We start from the raw sequence: 25,633 nt of genomic DNA on the forward strand, positions 1-25,633 counted from the left end.
TATCAAGATGGTCAATGGGTGGAGACCAAAAGTAGGAGAATTTGAGAGGTTGTCGCCTCAAGAGGCGAAAATAATACCATCCCATGAGCAAGCACCCAAGCTCGAATTAAAACCCTTACCCAAGAAACTTAAGTATGCTTTTCTTGGACCCGAAGACACTTTTCCTGTAATCATCTCGTCTGGACTTGATCATACCCAAGAAAAAAGATTACTTGGTGTTATAAAGAATCATAAAGGAGCCTTAGGGTGGTCTATTGCCGACTTGAAGGAAATTAGCCCCTTAATCTGTACGCACCGGATATATTTGGAGGACAATGCCAAAACCACAAGGCAAATGCAACGAAGGTTAAATCCTACGATGAAAGATGTAGTTAAGGCAGAAGTCTTCAAGTTGCTTGACGTGGGTATTATTTATCCAATTTCCGACAGCAAGTGGGTAAGCCCTACTCAAGTCGTCCCTAAGAAGTCGGGTTTGACGGTGGTAGAAAATGAACAAGGTGAACTAGTTCCAACTCGTGTTCCGACGAGTTGGCGCATGTGTGTTGACTACCGAAAGCTGAATTTGGTCACACGAAAGGATCACTTTCCTCTACCCTTCCTAGACCAAGTGTTGGAGAGAGTTGCAGGGCATAATTTCTATTGTTTTCTCGATGGCTATTCGGGATATTATCAAATTGAAATTTCACCAGAAGATCAAGAGAAGACTACCTTCACTTGTTCTTTTGGCACATTTGCTTTTCGACGAATGCCATTCGGGTTGTGTAATGCACCTGCAACATTCCAAAGATGCATGCTCAGCATCTTTGAAGACATGAACGAGAAGTTTTTGAAAGTGTTCATGGATGACTTCTCCATTTTTGGTGACTCATTTGATGATTGCTTGTCACATTTACAAGCAGTCTTAGCTCGATGTATAGAAAAGAATTTGATATTGAATTGGGAGAAATGCCACTTCATGGTACCAAAGGGAATTGTCCTAGGACACATTGTTTCATCGAAGGGCATGGAAGTAGATAGAGCTAAGATCGATTTAATTGCTAAGCTACCTGCACCCAAGACGGTTAGAGATGTTCGATCATTTTTGGGTCACGCCAGATTTTATAGGAGGTTCATCAAGGACTTTAGTATCGTAGCTCGACCATTATGTAACCTCCTATCCCTTGATACATCGTTCAATTGGACTGAAACTTGCCAAGATGCATTCGAGAAGTTAGAGTCTATGCTTAGCACTGCACCCATCGTGCGACCACCCGATTGGTCATTATCTTTTGAGATTATGTGCGATGCTAGCGACTATGCGATAGGAGCTGTCCTAGGACAACGCAAGGATAATAAGCCATATGTCATTTACTATGCAAGCAAAATCTTAAACGATGCTCAAATGAATTACACTACCACCGAGAAGGAATTGCTTGTAGTAGTATTTGCCTTAGATAAATTTCGCTCTTATATCCTTGGTGCTCCTATTGTTATCTTCACGGACCATGCGGCACTAAAATATTTGTTGGATAAGAAATGATGAGACTACAAAAGTGAAATTTTCATATTATCTTAATTAGTATTATAGCTAATTTTTATTAATAAAATTAATTAATTAATGCTTTATCTGTGTCTGAGTGCATGTAATTCAAAAGACCCTATAATGTTGGATTTTAGCCCAATGCCCGGTAGTTCGAGCTCAACAAATCCTTAGCGTCTCATCTGAGCCTCACGTCGCCCGTCATTCGCATGAAATCCATATCACTGTAACCACATGTTTCAGCTAGCACAAATGCCCGCATTGTGGAGCTTCCTAGCATCATCAAAACCGTCCATGTGGCTTTCCAAGCATCATGGCATTTCCTCCATGGGACCTAAATCAAACCCATGGGACCTAAATCAAACCCAAGGGACCTAAGCCAAACCGGCTCTTCAATTCAAGCCACATCTCATTCATGGTTTCGGATTCCCCTGTTTCAAGAATATTCAGCTGCATTCCTTTCTTCCCATCATTCATCTATACTCAAAACATCAACGGCAGCAAAGGAAAGAAGCCAAACCGTTTGCATTCCACTTCAGCAATCCCCCATCTGCTCGAGCACGCATCCGTGAACGTCCATGGCAGCATGAAACCAAGACGTTTCTCCTGTTTCCTCCCAGCTCATCCAAGCGTGGAGCGAGCGACGGAAGAGGAGGAGGCCAGCAGCCATCGGGAGGAGAAGAGTCCCAAGCCGAGTCCTCCACTTCTTTTCCAGCAGCAGAAGCGTCACAACAATCATTTCATCTTCAAATTCCCAACGGCAGCGAGGGAAATCCAAAGCCAAACCGGCTCTTTCTTTCATCCGTGAAGCAACTCCCCAAGCTCTTTCGGCTTCCAAGCAACAGAAAACCGTCCCAGCCATGAAGAGCATCCCAAGCGTCGTGGCATTCGATTGTTTCATCCAGCCGAGTCCTCCACTCCCTTCCCAGCGAATAAATTCCAGCCATCTAAGGAGTCTTCCCAACACCCATGGTTTCCCAGCAACTTCCCATCTCCAAGCCGCGTCTCATCAGTGTTCAAAACCGTCCCAAGCAACCGCAGCCTATAAAAGGACCCAGGTGAAGAAGAGAGGAGGAGATTGATCTTACATCCGGTGGAGACAGGAGGACACGGAGCAAGGGACAGGAGACCACGGTGGGGACGGATCAGGAAGAAGGGGGAGGATCTTACCAGCCGGGCTTGGGAGGAGGCCACGGATCAGGCAGGAGGAGGACACGGTAGAGGGATTGGAGGAAGAGGGCAATCCGAGAGAAGGCAGCCGGCCGGATCCATCCAATTGGTAGCAGTTTCCGCCAGGGGGATCCGGTGGAGCAAGGAGGAGAGGCTACGAAGCCAACATCCACATCTTTCCCAGCCGAGCGAGAGAGGACAAGAGGCCACGGAGGAGAGAAGGACACGGAGCAAGAGGGAGAGGCGACTAGGAAGCCATCCATCTGCACCTCCTCTTCCGATCCATCTACTCAGCCAAGCGTGCGAAGGAGGAGAAGCCAGAAAAGAGAGTGGTGACCAGGGGGCCGTTCTGGAAGAGGAGGAGGCCAGCAGCTGTGACGGAAGAGGAAGGGAGCCAGCCGGGCGAGAGGAGGAGGAGACGCGAGAGAGAAGAGAAAACAGAGCACTCTGTTTTCTCAACCAAAGGAAACCAAAAAAAAAAGAAAGAAAAAGGGATTTATGCTTATTTTATTTATTTTATGCTAATCCCTTTTATAAAAATGCTTGCATCTCATATGGATAGCTAAATCTCCTTTAGCTAAGGCTAGGGAAAAAAACTAGCATTTTCTTCATGTATTTTCTTTAATCATCAATGGGATTTTAATGTTTTTGATTTGATTTATGGTGCAGTAGATTTATAAGAATTATTTCAAACTTATATATTTTTTTGATTTGTTATTTCCTCTGGGTATAACAGATACTTAGAAATCCCTGTAGTTTAAAATAGAATTACTGTAATACTGCCCATAAAACTAAATCTATTTTATTATGATTAATAGATGATTTTAGGAAAAGCATGATTAAGTGCTAGGCTGAATCCTAATGCCTTAGTTATATTTTTGTCAATCTGAATATTATTTAGCCTTTAGTTTTTGTTCACTGTCAAATTCCTGTGGATTCGATCTCGGACTCACCGAGAATATTACTTTGCTACACCCTATACTTGGGGTATTCTACATTTAATTTTCCTTTTAAAAAGAGCAAGATTAAAGACGTAGCAAGTTTTTGGCGCCGTTGCCGGAAATTTGCAACGTGCGAACGAGAACAAGGCTGAAAATTTCAACTCTTTATTTCTAGTTCTTCAATTTTTCTTTATTTTTAACACAGCTGAAATTTTAAATCTTTTCAGATTCAAGGACGATACAAAGCAGGACCAGTAACGAGGAAGATCAAGATCACATTTTTGGATTTCCGGAGTGAACGAACTCCCGCCGTGAGTATTTAAATTAATTTTCCTGTTTTGTTCATACTAGTTCTATTTTTCCTAGATTAGAATTTTACTCTTGTTTAAAAAAAATTATTTAAAAAAATTATTAATTAAAATAATAAAATAATAAAAAAATAAATAAATAAAAAGAAAAAAATTTAGCTAGTTTGCTTGATCAACTATTCAAATGCAATTTAATGTCATGACATAAAATGTTAAAAATCTTCTTGATTGTTGCATATAGTATAAAGCATTTGCATAAAATAATCTAAGGGCTGAACCCATTAAAAAGATAAGGTCGGAATTTCATCACTCGTCCTTAGCCCAAAAATCATCCTAGTGCATAAATATCCTAAGCCTAATTATAATCAACTAGACGTTGGCCCCTAAGGATATTCGAGCTCAATAGGACGAAGACCACTGAAAGTTGCACCAATTTCGCTCTATGACCCCGGTCGATGTCTAGGCAAGCTTTGTCCCTCTAAGTGATTGAAGGGAGACAGTTTCTGTTCGAGGAAAGTGGGTTTTAAGTTGGACCTTTGCTATACGCATCGTGACCCCTCTACTTACCTGGAAGCTTACCTGGTCGACTAGGTTATTAGACCGGATTGGAGGCTTAAGTGTACTCTTCAAACCAGTTAGGAGCTGTCTAGAAATTTTTAGGAAAACATTAGAAATAAGGGTGCTATGCTTTGATATTGTTTGATTGTGAATAATTTTAGTAGCAGGGTGTCAATATTCATAGCTTTAGGTAATATTCATACTCATCCAAAACTCTAAAAAATATATATATATATATACAAAATAAATAAATAAATAAATAATAATAATAATAATTAAAAAAAAAGTCGACTGGTTAATTGGTCAGTATATGCGGTTGTGGCAAAGGGATAAAACGAAAAGATTATTTCGAGTTGAATCAAGGGATAAAAGTTCAATTAATCAAATGGAGGATAGTCAGAGTAATCATGGAGATAATGAATACCAAGATGACCTACCTAGTAGAACGCTTCGTGATTATCTACAACCCACTAGGGCCAGTACCCCATCCTGTATGGTTATTCCTACTACTGCGGGAGCTTTTGACATGAAACCAGGAATAATCCAATTACTCCCAAAGTTTCACGGACTTGATTCTGAAAGTCCCTATTTGCACCTAAAAGAATTTGATGAAGTGTGTTCAACACTTCATTTCAATGATGTCACTGAAGAAGTAGTTAAGCTTAAGTTATTTCCTTTTTCTTTAAAGGAAAAAGCTAAGTCATGGTTACATTCTTTAAGACCTAGGACCATAGCTACCTGGCAAGAGATGACAAGAGAATTTTTAAAGAAATTCTTTCCAACACATAAAACGAATACACTTAGAAGAAATATCATGAACTTCGCACAAAAAGATGGAGAAACATTTTTTCAGTGTTGGAAAAGATTTAAGGACCTTCTGCTTGCTTGCCCACATCATGGATATGAAATTTGGAGGGTCATTAGTTTCTTTTATGATGGTTTGTCCTCCAATATGAGACAATTCGTGGAAATGATGTGTAATGGTGAATTTATGAATAAGGAACCAGAGGAAGCCTGGGACTATTTTGATCTGTTGGCAGAAAATGCACAGGCTTGGGATACAATAGATAAGAACGAGAAACCTAAAATACCGACTAATACTAAAGGAGGAATGTATCATGTTAAAGAAGAAAATGATGTAAATTTAAAGATTGCTAATCTAACTAGGAAGGTTGAAGCCATTGAATTAAGCAGAGCCAATACAGGAAAGGCACCTACTATAGATGAAAGTATTTGTGAAATCTATGAGAGTAATGCACACTTAACCAAGGATTGTCCTACAATCCCCGCCTTCCAAGAAGTGTTGCATGATCAAGCGAATTTCACAAATGCTTATAAGGGACCATTTTCTGAAACATATAATCCTAACTGGCGAAACCATCCGAATTTTAGTTGGAGACATGGACCCGCTGCCAATGAATCTCAAGGGAATTCCATACCCTATGTGCCACCCCATAAGAGATCCCTTGAAGATACTTTGCAAACCTTCATGCAAGGGCAGACTCAAATAAATCAGAATACAATGCAATCACTCCAAGAACTTAAAAATTCTGTAGGTAGAATTGAGGCTCAACTTAATGTTAGGGAAAGAGGGACATTTCCAGCCCAACCTCAATCTAACCCAAAGGGTCAACATGAGGTCCATGAAGCAAGTTCATCCCAACCTAAATTTGAACAAGTTAAGTCTGTTACGACCCTCCGTAGCGAAAAAATAATTAACAAAGAAATTCCAATGAAGGATGACAGACCTAAAAAATCCATTGAGAAAAGGGATGAAAATAATACTGAACAAGATGATCTAATACCTCATCATAAGATAGTTGCTCCATTTCCTCAGCGCTTGCTTGCAGCTAAAAAGGGAATACCTAACCAAGAAATTCTGGAAATTTTTAAACAAGTAAAGATTAACATTCCTTTATTAGATGCAATTAAGCAGATCCCATCTTATGCCAAATTTTTAAAAGATCTTTGTACCATAAAGCGAAAGCTTTATGTACAAAAGAAAGCTTTTCTAACTGAACAGGTGAGTGCTATTCTCAAACACAACACCCCACCTAAGTATAAAGATCCTGGTTGTCCTACCATATCTTGCATCATAGGAAACTTTAGGATACAACGAGCCCTTCTTGATTTAGGTGCAAGTGTTAACTTACTGCCCTATTCAGTTTACGAACAATTAGGACTTGGTGAATTAAAACCCACCAAGGTTACTCTCCAACTTGCTGATCGATCTATTAAGATACCAAGAGGAGTGGTCGAGGATGTACTTGTCCAAATTGATAAATTCTATTTTTCAGTCGACTTCATAGTATTAGATACCCAGCCTGTCATAAATTATACCACTCCAATACCTGTTATCTTAGGCCGTCCATTTCTAGCTACTTCCAATGCTTTGATCAACTGTCGAAATGGAATAATGAAAATGTCATTCGGGAATATGACTATAGATTTTAATATATTTAACATTTGCAAACAACCCGATAATGACAACGAAAATGATGAGATTCATGGAGTTAATCTGATCGACTCCATTGTAGAAGATGCTCTTGTTCCATCTCTTTCTTCTGATCCTTTAGAAACATGCCTAACTCATTTTGGACATACAGAGATAAAGAGAAATCAGTGCTATATTAGATTCAGCTCCTTTGTTGGATACAGATAGGTGAAAATCTCGTTTTGAAGAATTGCCCACATGCAACAATAGTCCTCTACCATCTAGTGTTCAAGCACCTAAACTTGAGCTAAAGCCTTTGCCATCTGAGCTCAAATACGCATACCTTGGTCAAGAAGAGACTTTTCCTGTGATCATATCATCCCAACTCGAACAAAGTCAAGAACTAAAATTATTAGAAATTCTCAAGGAGCATAAGGGAGCAATAGGGTGGACAATTGCTGATATCAAGGGAATTAGTCCCTCAATTTGCACTCATAGAATCCACTTAGAAGCTGATGCCAAACCTTCTCGTCAACCTCAACGTCGATTAAACCCAAACATGAAGGATGTGGTTAGGGCAGAAGTTCTGAAACTTCTGGATGCGGGTATGATTTACCCAATTTCAGATAGTAAATGGGTAAGTCCAACCCAAGTGGTCCCGAAAAAATCTGGTGTTACTGTAGTCAAAAATGCCAACAATGAATTAGTTCCAACTAGGGTCCCCACTAGTTGGCGTGTATGCATTGACTATAGAAAACTTAATTCTGTCACTAGGAAGGATCACTTTCCTCTACCTTTTATTGATCAAATCTTAGAAAGGTTGGCAGGACATAAATTTTATTGCTTCCTAGATGGCTATTCAGGTTACAACCAAATTGCAATTGATCTTGAAGATCAGGAAAAGACCACTTTTACATGTCCTTTTGGCACATTTGCTTACAAGAGAATGCCTTTTGGATTATGTAATGCTCCTGCAACCTTCCAAAGATGCATGCTTAGTATTTTCTCCGACATGGTTGAGCGCTTTTTAGAAGTTTTCATGGATGATTTTTCGGTTTTTGGCTCCTCTTTTGAAAACTGTGTGGACCATTTAAGACTAGTCTTAATTCGGTGTGAGGAGAAGAATCTAATCTTAAACTGGGAAAAGTGCCATTTCATGGTAACTAGGGGAATTGTTCTCGGGCATGTTATTTCATCTGAAGGAATTGAAGTAGACAAGGCTAAAATTGACTTAATTGCTAACTTACCCAACCCAAAAACTATCAAAGATATACGCTCATTTTTGGGTCATGCAGGATTTTATAGGAGATTCATTAAAGATTTTAGCTCAATATCTAAACCCTTATGTAATCTCCTTCAAAAGGAAACCCAATTTGTGTGGTCTGAAGAATGTCAAAAAGCTTTTGATAAACTTAAAAGCTTGCTGACCTCTGCTCCCATCATGCAACCACCTGACTGGTCACTTCCTTTTGAAATTATGTGTGATGCTAGTGAATATGCAGTTGGGGTAGTTCTAGGGCAAAGAAAAGAAAGAAAGCCTTATGTTATCTACTATGCAAGTAAGACTTTAAATAGTGCACAAAAGAATTACACCACTACGGAAAAGGAACTACTTGCTGTAGTATTTGCACTAGACAAATTTAGGTCTTACTTGATTGGATCCAAAATCATTATCTACACTGACCATGCTGCCCTTAAGTACCTTCTTTCAAAAAAGGATGCTAAAGCGCGTTTGCTTAGGTGGATCCTTCTGCTCCAAGAATTTTTTCTAGAAATAAGAGATAAAAAGGGGGTAGAGAACGTAGTAGCTGATCACTTGTCCCGACTCACTCTTCCAGATTCCATAGACAATTCACCCATAAGAGACACTTTCCCTGATGAGCAACTCTTTGAGATCACGTCGTCACCCTGGTTTGCAGACATTGCAAATTTTCTTGTCACGGGTGAACTTCCGATTCATTGGAATAAACAGGATAAAAGAAAATTTCTGACCGAAATAAAAAATTTCTTCTGGGATGATCCTTATCTTTTCAAATACTGCCTAGACCAAATTATTAGGAGATGTGTACCTAATGACGAATTTATTAGTGTCATTTTCTTTTGTCATTCTGAAGCTTGCAGTGGTCATTTCTCTGCTAAGAAAACGGCTGCAAAAATTTTACAGTGCGGTTTTTATTGGCCCACCTTGTTCAAAGATTCCCATAACTTTTGCAAAGCTTGCGAGCGTTGTCAAAAGTTGGGTGGGATAACTCGTAGGAATATGATGCCCCTCAACCCAATTTTAATTATCGAAATATTTGATTGTTGGGGAATAGATTTTATGGGTCCATTTCCTCCTTCATTCGGAAATTTGTATATCTTAGTAGCTGTAGATTATGTCTCCAAATGGATTAAGTCAATTCCTTGCAAACATAATGACCATAAAACTGTTCTAAAATTTTTAAAGGAAAACATTCTTTCCAGATTTGGAACGCCTCGAGCCATCATCAGTGATGGGGGTTCACACTTTTGTAATAAGCCTTTTGAGGCTTTAATGCGAAAATATGGAATCACCCATAAAATCGCCACCCCTTATCATCCACAAACAAGTGGACAAGTTAAAGTCTCCAATCGATCAATTAAGAATATTTTGGAAAAAACAGTTAACCCAAATCGCAAAGACTGGTCTTTGCGTTTAACTGATGCACTTTGGGCTTATCGTACTGCTTTTAAAAGCCCGATTGGTATGTCTCCGTACCGTCTTATTTTTGGCAAACCTTGTCACTTGCCTGTGGAATTGGAGCATAGGGCATACTAGGCTATTAAGAGATTTAATTTTGATATGGATAAGGCTAGTTCACTACGCAAACTTCAACTTAATGAACTAGAGGAAATAAGGAATAAAGCATATGAGAATGCTCGAATTTATAAGAATAAAATGAAAGTCTTTCATGATAGAAATATTATAAGGAAAACATTTGAGCCTTCCCAGAAAGTTCTATTGTATAATTCAAGACTTCATTTATTTCCAGAAAAATTGAGATCTAGGTGGACCGGCCCTTTTATAGTTAAAACTGTTTATCCGTATGGAACCGTTGAGATAGAGAATCCAAACACCGATAATATTTTTAAAGTAAATGGCCAACGTTTGAAGTTATTTTTAGACAACTTTATCCCAGAGGTTGAATCTACTAATCTGGGCGATCCTGTTTATCAGGATTGATCTCTATATCTGCTAGAGATCCTCTCTTTGTATCATAATTTGTCTTTCTTTCATTTTATGTTAATATGACAATTGGAGAGCAACAACAGTATGCAATCATTCTATCAGGTAAATTCTCACCTTTAGCCTTATTATCCTTCCTACAATCATTAAAGCCATATTTTATGCATTCATGTTGCAACATTGGGGACAATGTTGAAATTAAGTTGGGGGGAGAGATTACTGTATTTTTCTATATATCATACTAATTGTCATATCTTTCAAAAAAAAATAATAAAAAAATAATAATAATAATAATAATAATATATATATATATAATAATAATAATAGTAATAATAATAACAAACATATATTTTGTTTCATTTAATTACCACTTTAATTTTTTTCAAAGAATTAAATATGTGTAGCTATTAAGGCAAGGAGCGCATTATGACTTATCAGAGACCTATTACTAGATCCCCACATAAGTATTCAATGACAATAGGAAGGCCTCAGGAGTTTACTTGTGTTACCTATTTGTTTGTTGACCTTATTTACAAGAGAAGTACGAGTGTCCTTGTCTTAAAGTCCATGTTTTGGTTTTCACATAAAGATAGAGTTTGAAATTCCCGGCTAGATCACCTGGGTGCCTTATGTTCTGACCTTGGTTGACCTATAGTCACAATACAGTCACGTTACATATGTATATATATATATATATATAAAATAAAAAAAAGGAGAGAAATAATACAGTTTGTCTTCACTGAGTAACCGGGCCTCTTGCCTACAAAGCAGCGAGTGTTCGCGTAAAAAGGTGAAAATGACTAAAATAAGTGACTAGTCTGGCCTCGTGGCGTAGTCTGGTTCGAGTAATTAAGTCTGAGGGGTGTTTCACCTAATGCCTTGAGCCAACTGGATCAAGAGTCATTGACCCAAAGCTCGTTACATGGACCTTACTAGAGCCTAATGGAGTTGGACTATTGTAGTCACTATGTGAAAAAATAATAAAAATAAAAATAAAAAATAAAAAATAAAAATAAATTAAACATGAGTAAGTTAGTTAAACTTAAACCAAGTGACGTGTGGATGACTGGTTTGACTCCATTGTTTTAGAACTCTGTGTACCTGGGATGTCTAGTTGGGATTGATAGCTTCATTTTTATATGCGAACCATTCTGGATAAATAACATGTGATATTCGGAAAATTTTGTGGATCGGGAGCTAACAAATGGTAGTTAACACTTATGAATTTGAGTAGTGCACCTAGAACTCAAAGGGTACCCAATTGTGGTGGAGGTATAGGTATTCTGAGACGTCACATTTACATTTGCCTTAAGAGTTGCTATGTTTTAAAGTATCTTCTAACTTAAAAACGATGTTTGTGGGTAACATCACTGCAAACCCTCACGAGACAACACTCGTCCACTAGGGTAACCTAGGGGTTTAACGGCTTGTTGCACGTGCTAAGTGCAATCGTAATGCTCTACGAAAGTGAGTATTTATTTTAATTCATGCATGTTGATATATATATATATTGATGCAAAAATAAAATTGTTCTCCCAAGTGCAGGAGAATCGCACAAGTAGTAAATTTTCGGGAGTCCGAGGTCGAATCCTCAGAGAACGAAATATATGTGAGATTATTAGTATAATTTCAGATTAATCAATTCAATAAATTTGTGGATTAAAATGATGTTTTGATTTTCAGAAATTAAATGCAAAGAATAATAAACAAAATTCAATGAAATAAAGATGGTAGGGATCTGGAATCCCCCTTGATGATATTGCATCCAAGGAATAAACTTTATGGTTCTTGATTAAAGATTAAATATAGGATAGATCTAATCATGGTATATGTTTCATGAACATATGAACTCAATTTCTAAGCATCCGTCGTGCTTTCTACGTCTACGACGAATCAAATACTAAAGCAATCCATATATCAATAATCATAATCCATTAAAGATCTATCTATGAAATAACTATACATGAATCAAGAACATATCAATAAATATAAACCATTGAAAGCAAAAGTTTAGAGTTTACTTCAAAAAGCAATACATCAAAGGTTCTTCCATCTCCCTCCCTAAGAAATCAGCCCTCCATTAACATAAAAGAAAACTCCTTTTTTTTTCTTTTCTTTTTTTTTTCGGAAACAGGGGCTCCCCTGTTTCCCTCTCTTCTTTTCTCTAATGACAGGGGGAGCTCCTCTGTTTTTTTTTTCTCGAATGAATGATCCCCCAGCCTTGACCGAGAGAGCCTCATATAGTTCACAAACTCTTGGGCCAGCGATGTTCCCTGATCTCTCGCGGTGGAGATCAACGGGTGGATTCTGATGCCGAAGGATGAAGACTCTTGGATGGCTGAGATGAAACTAAGACGCAGACGGGAGTTGATCACCGATGCTGAAATCACAGGATGCCGGAATCACGGACTCGGTTAGGGTGCGTGGTACCTGAACCGTGGATGGCTCGCGGAAGAAACTCCATGCGGACGCTGGGATCTTCGCGGATGAGGCATAATCTGGGATGCTGGGAAAGCTGGATCGTGGAAGCTTTGGAATGCATCGCGGGATTTGGGATTCTCTGTTGTTCCATCGCGGAAGGATTCGAAGATGCTGGGAAGCGCGGGTGGATCGGAATCACGATTGCTGGGATCTCGGGAGAGCTGAAATTGCTGGGAACTTGGATGTGATCACTGGATTCGGGTGCTTTGTTGATGCTAGGACGCGCTGTGACATGGTGGATGGCTCGCGGAAGAAGCTCCATGGATGATGGACGGCTGGGCTTGATCGTTGGAGCTGGGTGAACACGTGGATGAAGCGGTGGGTGCAGATAAATTGTGAACTCCAAAAGCCTTTGAAACGGGGAAAGAGGAGGATGCTCGTTTCTTCCACGCGGGCGGACACGTGGAATAGATGCCGGCTTGCAGATGCTTAGGCTTGCAGAAAAATGAAGCTGCGATGAAGTGGTTCTGATCACCTGCACCCCACAAAAATATAATATTAATACAGCACTTCTATCATTATTTATTAGCAATAATACTAATTTAAGTGATGTGTAGATCACACTTTTGTGCTCTCATCACACCCCCCAACTAGCTTATTGCTAGTCACTAGCAATTAACGAGCAGATAATAAAATGAGAGTGCAAAAAGTGTTGGTTGATCCTTTGATGTTTTATTAGAACTAATTGTATAAAATTAAGATAAATATTCACTTTCGTAGGAATCACGATTGCACTTAGCACGTGCAACAAGCCGTTAAACCCCTAGGTTACCCTAGTGGACGAGTGTTGTCTCGTAAGGGTTTTCAGGGATGTTACCCACAAACATCATGAATGATATGACATGAGATTCTAAAAAATATGAAATAAATCCTAAGCTAATACACATGTAATTAATTGATATATATTTTCAAGCATGGCAACTGTCAAAGCAAGGAAATATAAAAGTGTAGTGTGCATCAAATCGCATGACTTTCTCAGAGTACTAATACCTCCACCACAATCGGGCACCGCCTGAGTTTTAGGTGCACTACTCAAGTTCACAAGTATTTTCTACAATTTGTTAGAACCTGATCCATCAAATTTTCAGAATATCACATGTTGTCTAAATTTGTGAAGAATGGTTCGCATATAAAGAAAGAGCTATCAATCCCAACTAAACAACCCGGGTACACAGAGGTCCAACACAATGGAGTCAAACCAGTCATTACCACATGTCGCTAGGTTCAGTCCGACCAACCCTATTCATGCTTATTTTTTATTTTTAAACACAAATGACAATTACAATAGTCCAACCCCATTAGGCTCTAGTAAGGTCCATGTAGCAAGCTTTCAGCCAATGACTCTCGATCCAGTTGGCTCAAGACATTAGGTGAAACACCCCTCGGGCTTAATTACTCGAACCAGACTACGCCACGAGGACAGACTTGTCATCATAAATTTTTTTTGTTTAATAATAATTTTTTTTATTATTATTTTTTTTAATAATGCAAGAAAAGAGATGGTAGACTGAACCATATAGATATTTTTATTATATATGTGACTGCATTGTGACTATAGGTCAACCAAGGTCGGATCATAAGGCACCTAAGTAATCTAGTCGGGATATTCAACCTCTATTTTTATATGAAAACCAAATCATGAACCTTATGGTACGAACAAGGACACTCATACTTCTTTTATGGATAAGGCTAACAAAAATGCAGTTAACAAATATGAACTCCTGAGGCCTTCCTATTATCATTAAGTACACGTGTGGGGATCTAATAATAGGTCTCTGATCAATCATAGTATGCATGTGTTCCTTGCCTTAATAGTTGCACAAACTCAATATGAAAATACATGTGCATTTGCTCAGCAAAGAAATTAATAGAATAAATCAAATGCAAAAACAAGTTTTTTTTTTTTTTTTTGATCAAAATATTTTCCTCCCCCCAACTTAAACATTGCATTGTCCTCAATGTAAAAGATGCAAGAAAACTATATATGAGAGACAATAGAGAAAATAATAGAGAGAAGAAGAATACCTTGAGCTGTTGATTTCCAGAAAAGAAGACCTACAAAATAAGAAGAAAACTAGAAATAAAAGAAAAAAAATAATTCTAACTAATATACACATACCTTGGCCTTCATGTTCAGTCATAAGAAGGCTCCCCCAAGGAAAAGGAGTCCTCTTCATCTGCAAAATTTTCAAAAAAAGGTTTTAATCTGTGTCCATTTACCTTAAAAATTTGACCATCCTGTGGATTCTCAATTTCAACTGCCCCGTGTGGAAAAACAGTTTTTACAATGAAAGGACCTGTCCATCTTGATCGTAACTTTCTAGGAAACAGATGTAAGCGAGAGTCATACAAAAGAACTTTTTGTGCAGGTTCAAAAGATTTTCTTAGAATTGATTTATCATGCCTAATTTTTATTCGTTCTTTACAAAGTCTAGCATTGTCATACGCATCCCGACGAATTTCATTCAACTCACTTAGTTGTATTTTTCTAGCTAAACCAGCATCTGATAGTTCAAAGTTTAATTTTCTAATGGCCCAATACGATTTATGCTCTATTTCAACAGGTAGATGACATGCTTTTCCATAGACTAGCCAATACGGGGATATACCAAGAATAGTTTTATAAGCAGTACGGTAAGCCCACAATGCGTCAGAAAGTTTTAAAGACCAGTCTTTGCGTGATGGATTCACCGTTTTCTCTAAAATTCGTTTAATTTCCCGATTGGCTAACTCTACTTGGCCACTAGTCTGCGGGTGATAAGGAGTTGCAATTCTATGAGTGATACCGTACTTTCGTAATAGGATCTCAAAAGGCTTATTACAGAAATGTTTTCCCCCATCACTAATTATAACTTTGGGCATTTCAAACCGTGAAAAAATATTTTCTTTAAGAAATTTCAAAACAGGTTTGTGATCATTAGTTCTACAGGCAACAGCTTCTACCCATTTTGACACATACTCAACACCAACTAAAATATACTCATATCCAAAAGATGGTGGAAATGGGCCCATAAAATCCATGCCCCACATGTCAAAAATTTCAATAGCAGTAATGGGCTGAAGAGGCATCATTTGCCTACGAGTTAGACTTCCAATACGTTGACATGGGTCATATGTCCTACAGAACTCGTGGGCATCTTTAAATAGTGTAGGCCAAAAAAAACCACATTGTAACACCTTAGCTGCTGTTTTTTTAGATGCAAAGTGTCCTCCGCAAGCACTGGCATGACAAAAAGAGAGTACACTTTGAATCTCATGATCTGGTATGCATCTTCTAAAGATTTGATCATTGCAATACTTGAACAAATAGGGGGCATCATAATAATAATTTCTTACTTCACGCAAGAAATTATTCTTATCATTCGATCCCCAATGCTCCGGCATCCGGTTAGTGACAAGAAAGTTTACAATATCAGCATACCATGGCATAGTAGAAAGTGCAAACAATTGCTCTTCAGGGAACGAGTCCTTGATGGGCAACTGTGGCACCGAATCATTAATAACTAGCCGTGATAAATGGTCAGCAACCACATTCTCTACTCCCTTTTTATCTTTGATAGTGATGTCAAATTCTTGGAGTAAAAGAATCCATCGTATTAAGCGTGGTTTAGCCTCTTTCTTATCCAGTAAATATTTTAGCGCTGCATGATCCGTAAAGATAACAATAGGAGCACCAAGGATATAAGTGCGAAATTTGTCTAATGCAAATACTACTGCAAGCAATTCCTTTTCGGTGGTGGTGTAATTCATTTGAGCATCATTTAAAGTTTTGCTTGCATAGTAAATGACATATGGCTTATTATCCTTGCGTTGTCCTAGGACAGCTCCTATCGCATAGTCACTAGCATCGCACATGATCTCAAAAGGTAATGACCAATCGGGTGGTCGCGCGATGGGTGCAGTGCTAAGCATAGACTTCAACTTTTCGAATGCCTCTTGACAGGTTTCAGTCCAATTGAACGGTGTATCAAGGGATAGGAGGTTACATAATGGTCGGGCTATGACACTAAAGTCCTTGATGAACCTCCTATAAAATCCGGCATGACCCAAAAATGATCTAACATCTCTAACCGTCTTGGGTGCAGGTAGCTTGGTGATTAAGTCAATCTTAGCTCTATCAACTTTCATGCCCTTCGATGAAACAATATGTCCTAGGACAATTCCCTTTGGCACCATGAAGTGGCATTTCTCCCAATTCAGTATCAGGTTCTTTTCTATACACCGAGCTAAGACAGCTTGTAAATGTAGTAAACAATCATCAAAAGAATCGCCAAAAACAGAAAAATCATCCATGAACACTTCCAAAAACTTCTCGTTCATGTCTTCAAAAATACTGAGCATGCATCTTTGAAATGTTGCAGGTGCATTACATAACCCGAACGGCATCCGACGGAAAGCGAATGTACCAAAAGGACAAGTGAAAGTAGTCTTCTCTTGATCTTCTGGTGAAATCTCGATTTGGTAGTATCCGGAATAGCCATCGAGAAAACAATAAAAATTATGTCCTGCAACTCTTTCCAAAACTTGGTCTAGGAAGGGTAAGGGAAAGTGATCTTTCCTAGTGACCAAATTCAATTTTCGATAGTCAACACACATGCGCCAACTCGTGGGGACACGAGTCGGGACTAACTCACCCTGCTCATTTTTGACTACCGTCAGACCTGCTTTTTTGGGCACGACTTGAGTAGGACTTACCCACTTGCTATCGGAAATTGGGTAAATAATACCCACGTCAAGCAACTTGAGGACTTCTGCTTTAACCACATCTCTCATCGTAGGATTCAACCTGCGTTGCATTTGCCTTGTGGTTTTGGCATTGTCCTCCAAATATATCCGGTGCGTGCAAATTAAAGGGCTAATCCCCTTCAAGTCTGCAATAGACCACCCTAAAGCTCCTCTATGATTCTTTAGAACACCAAGTAATTTTCTTTCTTGGGCATGATCAAGATCAGATGAGATGATTATAGGAAAAGTGTCATCGGATCCAAGAAAGGCATACTTGAGTTCCTTCGGTAAAGGTTTCAACTCGAGCTTAGGTGCTTGTTCATGGGATGGTACTATCTTTGCTCCTCGAGATGGCAAATGTTCAAATTCCTCTATTCTCGGTCTCCACCCATTGACCATCATGACATCCGAGTTATCTAAAATAGGTGGGACCGTATCATCAGCAGTACCTTCAGAACACCAATCTATCAAACCATTGTCGGCCGATTCAGTAAATGTTTCTTTTAACAAATATTCTTCCGCAATGGTTTCAACCCATTCAACTTCTTTACTTTCTTCATGATCACTGGGTTGTTTACCTATACTAAAGACGTTCAGTTCCAAGGTCATATTTCCAAAAGAAAGCTTCATGACACCATTCCTACAATTAATCAATGCATTAGAAGTTGCAAGGAATGGGCGTCCTAAGATGACCGGAATCTGAGATGGTGAATTGGAAGCCGGATGTGTGTCCAGTACGATAAAATCAACAGGAAAATAGAACTTGTCTACTTGGACCAACACATCTTCGATAATCCCTCTAGGGACCTTCACTGACCTGTCAGCTAATTGTAAGGTCACAGTTGTTGGCTTTAACTCACCCAACCCGAGTTGCTCATATACCGTATATGGCAACAAGTTCACACTCGCTCCTAAATCTAGCAATGCTCGCTCAATCCTAAAATTGCCAATGATGCACGAGATAGTTGGGCAACCTGGATCCTTATATTTAGGAAGAATGTTATGCTGTAAAATTGCACTCACATTTTCAGCCAGAAATACCTTCTTCTTGACATTTAAACGACGCTTGACAGTGCACAAATCTTTTAAAAATTTTGCATAGGAGGGCACTTGTTTGATTGCATCAAGAAGAGGTACATTGATTTTTACTTGCTTAAAAAGCTCAAGAATTTCAGAGTTTGGTTCAAGCTTTTGCAAGGGCTTTAATCTTTGTGAAAATGGTGCAGGAAAAGGACATTCAATTTTTTCAGTAGCTGTTGGTGCTTCAGTTTCTTCATTATCCTTTTCTTTTGTCTTGGGAGGGTCAGAATCAGGTATGACTTGTGTTTGTTCTGGAACTGGTCGGTCAATAATCTTTCCACTTCGCAAAGTTATTATACTCTTTGCTTGCTCTTTATGCAAAGTTGAAGATGATGCACTACTACCGCCATAGACTTGAGGATTAGGTTGTGGTTGAGCTGGTAGCTTACCTTTCTCTTGAGCACTTAAAACAGTGGTCAGCGTTGTCAGTTGATTTCTTAATTCATCATTGATTTTGGCTTGACCTTGCATGAAAGATTGCAAAGTTTCTTCGAGACTGGATTTTTGAGGGGGTGGGTGTGCATAATGAGGTTGCGGAGGTGGAGGAGTTGGGTTATATACTTGTTGAGGTTGGTCATTCCTCCACCTGAAATTTGGATGGTTCTTCCATCCAGGGTTGTAAGTACCCGAAAAAGGATTATTAAAAGATTTTTGATAGGTATTCATAACATTGGCCTGATCGTGCAAGACTTCCTTGAATGCGGGTATTGTGGGGCAATCAGTGATGAGATGGCCAGGCATCTCGCAAATCTACAACACTCGCTGTTATGTTCTACGGTCTTGACGGGTTCAATCCTTCTAAGTTCAATTTCCTCTACCTTCCTAGTAAGGGCTGCCATTTTAGCTTGAATATCATCCTGAGTATTAAGGTTGTAAAGGCCCCCGTGTGGAATGCTAGTAGGCTTAGGCAAAGGTTTATTCACTCTATCCCCTGTATCCCATAATTGTTCAGTCTCTGCGAGAGAGTCTAAATAGTCCCATGCCTCATCGGGTTGCTTTTCCAGAAATAGACCATTGCACATAGTCTCTATAAATTGTTTTAATTGTGGAGACAATCCCTCGTAAAAGAAACTAATGGTTCTCCATGTTTCAAACCCATGATGAGGACAAGAGAGAAGCAAATCTTTAAATCTCTCCCAGCATTCATAAAATGTTTCATGGTCTTTTTGTTGGAAATTACTAATGTGCCTTTTCAAAAAGTTAGTCCTTTGTGCGGAAAAGAATTTTTTCAAGAATTCTCTTTGCATATCATGCCATGTTCCTAACGATCTTGGTCTCAAGGAGTTCAGCCATGTTTTGGCTTTATCCTTCAAGGAAAAAGGAAACAAGGTTAATTTAAGGACATCTTCCGATACATTTGGCACTCTAAACGTGATACTAATTTTCTCAAAATCCTTAAGATGAAGATAAGGGTTCTCGGATTCCATTCCATGATACTTTGGCAGCAATTGAATTACTCCTGGTTTGATTTCAAAGTGTCCTACAATTTCAGGAATAATCATGCATGAAGGTTGATTAGTCCTAGTGGGATGTAAGTATTGTCGAAGTGTCATAACTGGGGGTCTACCTTCATTACCATGGTGACTTCCTACATCATCATCAGCCATCTCACCAGATCTGAGATTTTGCGAAAAAGTTTCAATAATGTGATCTAAGGAATTGTCAAAAGGTTGTCGACTCAGACGTCCAGTGTTGTCCCTATTCCAACCTAGCATACAAAATTTCAGAGTTTATTTATTTGTTTGTTTTTTTGTTTTTTTGTTTTTAATGATTACCCTTGATCTTTTCTTAAAGTTCTTATCAATTTTCAAGTAGCAACAAGGGTTAATGAGATATGATGATAATAAAATTCTGATTCTAAACAAAAAAATTAAACACAGAAAATTCAAAGCAGACAGTAGCAAAGTTTATATTAATTTAATGATCATAAAAGTATCAGAATATCAATCAGACCGTTCAGATGAAAGAAACATGTGTCTACAGCAGCCGACGAAATTTGAGTGCAATCAGACGGTGGATTACTCAGATATCAGAGTTTGATGCAGACTGTGTAGGGAATAAAAAAAAACAGCAATAAATATTTTTTTTTTCTCAGTTTTAGTTTTACTATAATGTTCAATCTAACTGATAGGGTACTAATTAAATCTAAAACTATACTAATAACTAAGCCGTTCTCCGGCAACGGTGCCAAAAACTTAATGCAAAAATAAAATTGTTCTTCCAAGTGCAGGAGAATCGCACAAGTAGTAAATTCTCGGGAATCCGAGGTCGAATCCTTAGGGAACGAAATATATGTGAGATTATTTAGTATAATTTCAGATTAATCAATTCAATAAATTTGTGGATTAAAATGATGTTTTGATTTTCAGAAATTAAATGCAAAGAATAATAAACAAAATTCAATGAAATAAAGATGGTAGGGATCTGGAATCCCCCTTGATGATATTGCATCCAAGGAATAAACTTTATGATTCTTGATTAAAGATTAAATGTAGGATAGATCTAATCATGGTATATGTTTCATGAACATATGAACTCAATTTCTAAGCATCCGTCGTGCTTTCTACGTCTACGATGAATCAAATACTAAAGCAATCCATATATCAATAATCATAATCCATTAAAGATCTATCTATGAAATAACTACACATGAATCAAGAATATATCAATAAATATAAATCATTGAAAGCAAAAGTTTAGAGTTTACTTCAAAAAGCAATACATCAAAGGTTCCTCCATCTCCCTCCCTAAGAAATCAGCTCTCCATTAACATAAAAGAAAACTCCTTTTTTTTTCTTTTCTTTTTTTTTTCGGAAACAGGGGCTCCCCTGTTTCCCTCTCTTCTTTTCTCTAATGACAGGGGGAGCTCCTCTGTTTTTTTTCTCTCGAATGAATGATCCCCCAGCCTTGACCGAGAGAGCCTCATATAGTTCACAAACTCTTGGGCCAGCAATGTTCCCTGATCTCTCGCAGTGGAGATCAACGGGTGGATTCTGATGCCGAAGGATGAAGACTCTTGGATGGCTGAGATGAAACTAAGACGCAGACGGGAGTTGATCGCCGATGCTGAAATCACGGGATGCCGGAATCACGGACTCGGTTAGGGTGCGTGGTACCTGAACCGTGGATGGCTCGCGGAAGAAACTCCATGCGGACGCTGGGATCTTCGCGGATGAGGCAGAATCTGGGATGCTGGGAAAGCTGGATCGTGGAAGCTTTGGAATGCATCACGGGATTTGGGATTCTCTGTTGTTCCATCGCGGAAGGATTCGAAGATGCTGGGAAGCGCGGGTGGATCGGAATCACGATTGCTGGGATCTCGGGAGAGCTGAAATCGCTGGGAACTTGGATGTGATCACTGGATTCGGATGCTTTGTTGATGCTAGGACGCGCTGTGACATGGTGGATGGCTCGCGGAAGAAGCTCCATGGATGATGGACGGCTGGGCTTGATCGTTGGAGCTGGGTGAACACGTGGATGAAGCGGTGGGTGCAGATAAATTGTGAACTCCAAAAGCCTTTGAAATGGGGAAAGAGGAGGATGCTCGTTTCTTCCACGCGGGCGGACACGTGGAATAGATGCCGGCTTGCAGATGCTTAGGCTTGCAGAAAAATGAAGCTGCGATGAAGTGGTTTTGATCACCTGCACCCCACAAAAATATAATATTAATACAGCACTTCTATCATTATTTATTAGCAATAATACTAATTTAAGTGATGTGTAGATCACACTTTTGTGCTCTCATCATATATTAATAAAATAAACAATACTTTTGCACCCTCATTTTATCATTTTCACACTAAATTGCTAGAGACTAGCAATAAGCTAGTTGGGGGGTGTGATGAGAGTACAAAAGTAAAATTTTCATATTATCTTAATTAGTATTATAGCTAATTTTTATTAATAAAATTAATTAATTAATGCTTTATCTGTGTCTGAGTGCATGTAATTCAAAAGACCCTATAATGCTGGATTTTAGCCCAATGCCCGGTAGTTCGAGCTCAACAAATCCTTAGCGTCTCATCTGAGCCTCACGTCGCCCGTCATTCGCATGAAATTCATATCACTGTAACCACATGTTTCAGCTAGCACAAATGCCCGCATCGTGGAGCTTCCTAGCATCATCAAAACCGTCCATGTGGCTTTCCAAGCATCATGGCATCTCCTCCATGGGACCTAAATCAAACCCATGGGACCTAAATAAATCCCAAGGGACCTAAGCCAAACCGGCTCTTCAATTCAAGCCACATCTCATTCATGGTTTCGGATTCCCCCGTTTCAAGAATATTCAACTGCATTCCTTTCTTCCCATCATTCATCTATACTCAAAACATCAACGGCAGCAAAGGAAAGAAGCCAAACCGTTTGCATTCCACTTCAGCAATCCCCCATCCGCTCGAGCACGCATCCGTGAACGTCCATGGCAGCATGAAACCAAGACATTTCCCCTGTTTCCTCCCAGCTCATCCAAGCATGGAGCGAGCGACGGAAGAGGAGGAGGCCAGCAGCCATCGAGAGGAGAAGAGTCCCAAGCCGAGTCCTCCACTTCTTTTCCAGCAGCAGAAGCGTCACAACAATCGTTTCATCTTCAAATTCCCAACGGCAGCGAGGGAAATCCAAAGCCAAACCGGCTCTTTCTTTCATCCATGAAGCAACTCCCCAAGCTCTTTCGGCTTCCAAGCAACAGAGAACCGTCCCAGCCATGAAGAGCATCCCAAGCGTCGTGGCATTCGATCGTTTCATCCAGCCGAGTCCTCCACTCCCTTCCCAGCGAATAAATTCCAGCCATCTGAGGAGTCTTCCCAACACCCATGGTTTCCCAGCAACTTCCCATCTCCAAGCCGCGTCTCATCAGTGTTCAAAACCGTCCCAAGCAACCACAGCCTATAAAAGGACCCAGGTGAAGAAGAGAGGAGGAGATTGATCTTACATCTGGTGGAGACAGGAGGACACGGAGCAAGGGAGAGGAGACCACGGTGGGGACGGATCAGGAAGAAGGGGGAGGATCTTACCAGCCGGGCTTGGGAGGAGGCCACGGATCAGGCAGGAGGAGGACACGGTAGAGGGATTGGAGGAAGAGGGCAGTCCGAGAGAAGGCAGCCGGCCGGATCCATCCAATTGGTAGCAGCTTCCGCCAAGGGGATCCGGTGGAGCAAGGAGGAGAGGCTACGAAGCCAACATCCACATCTTTCCCAGCCGAGCGAGAGAGGACAAGAGGCCACGGAGGAGAGAAGGACACGGAGCAAGAGGGAGAGGCGACCAGGAAGCCATCCATCTGCACCTCCTCTTCCGATCCATCTACTCAGCCGAGCGTGCGAAGGAGGAGAAGCCAGAAAGGAGAGTGGTGACCAGGGGGCCGTTCTGGAAGAGGAGGAGGCCAGCAGCTGTGACGGAAGAGGAAGGGAGCCAGCCGGGCGAGAGGAGGAGGAGACGCGAGAGAGAAGAGAAAACAGAGCACTCTGTTTTCTCAACCAAAGGAAACCAAAAAAAAAAGAAAGAAAAAGGGATTTATGCTTATTTTATTTATTTTATGCTAATCCCTTTTATAAAAATGCTTGCATCTCATATGGATAGCTAAATCTCCTTTAGCTAAGGCTAGGGGGAAAACTAGCATTTTCTTCATGTATTTTCTTTAATCATCAATGGGATTTTAATGTTTTTGATTTGATTTATGGTGCAGTAGATTTATAAGAATTATTTCAAACTTATATATTTTTTTGATTTGTTATTTCCTCCGGGTATAACAGATACTTAGAAATCCCTGTAGTTTAAAATAGAATTACTGTAATACTGCCCATAAAACTAAATCTATTTTATTATGATTAATAGATGATTTTAAGAAAAGCATGATTAAGTGCTAGGCTGAATCCTAATGCCTTAGTTATATTTTTGTCAATCTGAATATTATTTAGCCTTTAGTTTTTGTTCACTGTCAAATCCCTGTGGATTCGATCTCGGACTCACCGAGAATATTACTTTGCTACACCCTATACTTGGGGTATTCTACATTTAATTTTCCTTTTAAAAAGAGCAAGATTAAAGACGTAGCAAGAAAGAAGCCAAACCACGCTTAATACGATGGATACTTCTACTCCAAGAATTTGACATCACTATCAAAGATAAAAAAGGAGTAGAGAATGTGGTTGCTGACCATTTATCACGATTAGTTTTTAATGATTCGGTGCCACAGTTTTCCATCAAGGACTCATTCCCTGAAGAGCAGTTGTTTGCACTCTCTATTGTGCCATGGTACGCTGACATTGTAAATTTTCTTGTTACGAACTGGATTCTGAAGCATTGGGGGTCAACAGATAGAAAAATTTTCTTGCGCGAAGTAAAGAATTATTATTATGACGAACCCTATTTATTTAAATATTGCAATGATCAAATCTTTAGACGATGCATACCGGATCATGATATACAAAGCGTACTCTCTTTCTGCCATACTGATGCTTGTGGTGGACACTTTGCCTCTAAGAAAACTATTGCAAAGGTCTTGCAATGTGGTTTCTATTGGCCTACTATGTTCAAAGATGCCCACGAGTTCTGCAGGACATGTGATCCATGTCAACGTATTGGAAGTCTAACTCGTAGGCAAATGATGCCTCTTCAACCCATTACTATTATAGAAATTTTCGATTGTTGGGGCATCGATTTTATGGGCCCATTTCCACCGTCTTTTGGATATGAATACATTTTAGTTGGTGTCGAGTATGTGTCCAAATGGGTAGAAGCTATCGCTTGTAGGACCAATGATCACAAACCTGTTCTGAAGTTTTTAAAAGAAAATATTTTTTCACGATTTGGGATGCCTAAGGTTATAATTAGTGATGGTGGAAAACACTTTTGTAATAAGCCTTTCGAAACCTTATTGAAAAAGTATGGTGTCACCCATAGAGTTGCTACCCCATATCGCAAACTAGTGGCCAGGTAGAGTTAGCCAATAGGGAGATCAAGCGTATTTTAGAGAAAACGGTGAACCCATCATGAAAAGATTGGTCCTTAAAACTATCAGATGCATTATGGGCCTATCGTACTGCATACAAAACCATTCTTGGCATGTCTCCCTACCGGCTAGTCTATGGAAAAGCGTGTCATCTGCCTGTAGAAATAGAACATAAATCATATTGGGCAATTAGAAAATTGAATTTTGATTTACAAGATGCCGGTCCAGCTAGAAAATTGCAATTGAACGAGCTTAATGAGATTCGC

The 25,633-nt window shown here is 39.4% G+C and overlaps 1 non-coding gene and 1 pseudogene across 1 annotated transcript; one reads left to right on the forward strand and one right to left on the reverse strand.

The window, feature by feature from the left end:
• Positions 1-5,292: 5,292 nt before the first annotated feature.
• Positions 5,293-5,399, reverse strand: LOC120105757. The gene has a single exon (XR_005508070.1). It is a non-coding gene; the product is annotated as a small nucleolar RNA R71 (small nucleolar RNA).
• Positions 5,400-19,513: 14,114 nt separating this feature from the next.
• On the forward strand, positions 19,514-19,611 carry LOC120105758 (annotated as a pseudogene).
• Positions 19,612-25,633: the final 6,022 nt, after the last annotated feature.

The sequence above is a fragment of the Phoenix dactylifera genome, unplaced genomic scaffold (genome assembly GCF_009389715.1).
Source record: "Phoenix dactylifera cultivar Barhee BC4 unplaced genomic scaffold, palm_55x_up_171113_PBpolish2nd_filt_p 000359F, whole genome shotgun sequence".
Taxonomy (NCBI): Eukaryota; Viridiplantae; Streptophyta; class Magnoliopsida; order Arecales; family Arecaceae; genus Phoenix; species Phoenix dactylifera.